Below are 3,094 nucleotides of genomic sequence, written 5' to 3' on the forward strand. Positions count from 1 at the left end.
CCACGAAGTCGGCGCACATGACCAGGCGCAGCCAGCAGTGAGGAAGAGTAGTACATGGTAGGTCGCTGCTTCTCTGGTCCCAGGAAGGCCACCGCTCCTCCACTCAGTCAACGCCAAGCTTGGTGGGGTAAACATCGGTGGCCGATTAGCCGCTTGACGGCGACATGGAGGCAGAAATCTTGAGAACCATGTGCTCTAGAGGAGGAGGTTATTGAGGTGGAGCTGGAAAAAGCCGAGGCAGAAGAGGAGGAGGCAAAGGCAATAGCCGGAGCGTTAGTTCTCGAGGCTCATGGTCGGACATGGTGGTCGGGTGCCGACGATCGTTTAGATTAGGTTTACAGTAGGTTTTAGTACGGTTTGTGTGAAATATGTATTGAATTTCATCCAGTTTATAGGAAATGTTTTTGAAATGTAATGATTTTCATTCGGTTAATTTGAAACTTGCTTTGTTTGCACTGTGGCACATCATACCACTCAAACTAGCCCTAACACGTGGGAAAGCCCCACCCTCATCATTTTTTCAGGATTCTATCGATCGATCGCACGAAAATGTTACGCTTTGCAAGTTCAAACGAAAAAGGCAGCACACTTAAAGCACGCCTGTCGCGTTCGCCTCACACCCTAGACAGTCCGGCTCGCACGCCGCTCACAAGAGGGGACACACGTTGTCTTACATTTTCACTGACATGTGGGACTGCAATTGAATAAACCGTCGATAGCCAAAATCTAATCGCTCGGCGGGCGTCGGCTGAGAAGAGAGAGATGGGGGAGGGAGAAGACATCGCCCGCCCGTTGTGCACGGACTCCAAGAAATATGGTGATAATGTGAGGTGGTCCATGCGGGAGTCTGGACCGCTTCCAAACCCGCTTCTGACCACCCTGGCCCACCAAAAAACCCCTCCCCCATCCCGCGCGCGCTCCCCCTCAGACGCCAGCTGCCCGCATTCATAGCAAGTAGGTAGTACAATACTGGGATATAAGCCCGCTTATGTGGAGGAGAGAGACGCATGACAAACTCAAGGAGTGGGCTCTGCAAGAGCCCGTCTCTACACATGCCCCTAGGTATAAACAAACTAATTCTAAAAAAAGAGGTATAAAAAACAATTGTGTCTAAGAAAAGAAGGTAAAAACATCTGAGTGGAAATAGATAGAGAGAAAATGAGAAAAATGTGTAACCTTATAGCCAACCTTATAGTCAACACTATGGTACATGAGGAAGGATGGAGTTGTGCCCATGCCAAGTTCACTGAGCTGCCATGTTTCACACTCCTTCGTGGTAACAGTGGAGACAATAGCTTTCATAAGAAATAAACAATGAATACTCGTTGCTCGTCCTTGATATCAGAAAGAATACTTTCATTCGCCAACATGTGGGACGTCGACCTTCCTGGTCCACCTGCCATGCAGAAAATTATCCTGGTCCACCCCGGTCGTAGCGCAGGCCCAACCTTTCCCACTGTGAGTTGGTCGGATGAAGGAACCATCATGACTTCGTTGAATTCCGCTTCTTCAAGAAAACTTACTATACCCGCAATACTGCTACCAAACGTGAATACTGGACGACACTATAGCACGTCATATCACTGAAACCCACTAGGCCAAACTAGCCCGCCTAGCATTTGTACGTCTTTGTACTACTATGATTTTGTGTTCTAAAAAAATATCATTTGTCAATCTAATGATTAGGAGAATAAAGAGGGTCTTTCTCTCTCTCCATCCCACAACCCCTCTAGCACACATACACACTCCCTGTAGCCACTCCGAAAGTACGACGTCACTACACATTCACGCTTCCAACAAAAAAATTACACATTCACGCATGTTACAAGTACGTGCCAATTTTTCTGGCTATTAACGTGAGGCCTCCTTTGGTTTAGAGGAATCTTGTAGGAATTTTAGAGGATAGGATTTCTATAGGAAAAATTTCTGTAGAGCCTTTTGGTTTATAGGAATGGAATCATATTCCTATGGAGGAATTCTTCCTCTCCTCCACATTTCATAGGAATATAAACATTGGCCTAGACTCAATGGAAAAAAATCCTATGATGTGAATCAAAGGGCATCTCCTTTCCTATTCCTACTCATAGGATTTAAGATACATGTCATCTCATTTCCTATACTTTCCTGTTGCTACGATTTTCCTACCCTATAAACTAAATGGTGCCTGAATGTATACGTGAACCAACTTTTTGAGTTTGATGTGAATTAATGTATAATAGTGGACTATTGTTTGATTGATCACTAAGCCCACAATTTTAGGAGCTTGGGCTATCGGCCAATCGATGATGGATCAGACCTATAATCGTACCCTGAGCTCATCAGCCCCAACGTTTCTCTTCGGTGAGTGTTTTGCAAGTACTATAGCTCGCACGGTAGCTAGCCTACTAACACCAAGAATCATGAAACAAGCCCTGCTGATATGATAAACAGTTCAAAGTTACATCTAAGCATGCCATATATTACATCAAAAGCTGGTGAGGATACATCTGTTTCCATCACTCGGAGAGGGTTCGAATGATTCACTATCAAACAGAAGTAGCAAGTACCACCCACACAAGACAGTGCACTAGCCCTAAGATGGTTTGATAACACACATCGTTCTTGTAATTAAACAGAATGCAAACTACCTTGAAGGATTAGCGCAACCAACTATTTCTTGTCATCGATCTCTCAGGCAATGACCACATCACGAACAGCGGCATGGGAATCGATCTCTGGGGAGATGTCCGCAGGGTGGACCTCGACATTGGAATCGATCTCTGGGGCGATGTCCATAGGATGGACTGCGACATCAAAATCAATCTCTGGGGCGACGAACACATGACTGACAACGGCGTCGGAATCAATCTCTAGGGAGATGTCCACAGGATGGACCACGACATCGAAAAACATCTCTGGGTGTTGTACACAGGACGGACCGCGACATCGGAATCATCAAGGGCGTCCACCGGCACCTACACAACCCTAACATATTAGCAAGCACATTGCAAATAATCGAAAGCCAGAACTATGGTAAGCCATTTCTTTTACCTGGTGCAGCTCACCGGGGGATCCCATCCCCCCCGGGGCCATCGCCTTGCCAAGGAAATACCGC

This window comes from Triticum dicoccoides, chromosome 2B (assembly GCF_002162155.2).
Source record: "Triticum dicoccoides isolate Atlit2015 ecotype Zavitan chromosome 2B, WEW_v2.0, whole genome shotgun sequence".
Taxonomy (NCBI): Eukaryota; Viridiplantae; Streptophyta; class Magnoliopsida; order Poales; family Poaceae; genus Triticum; species Triticum dicoccoides.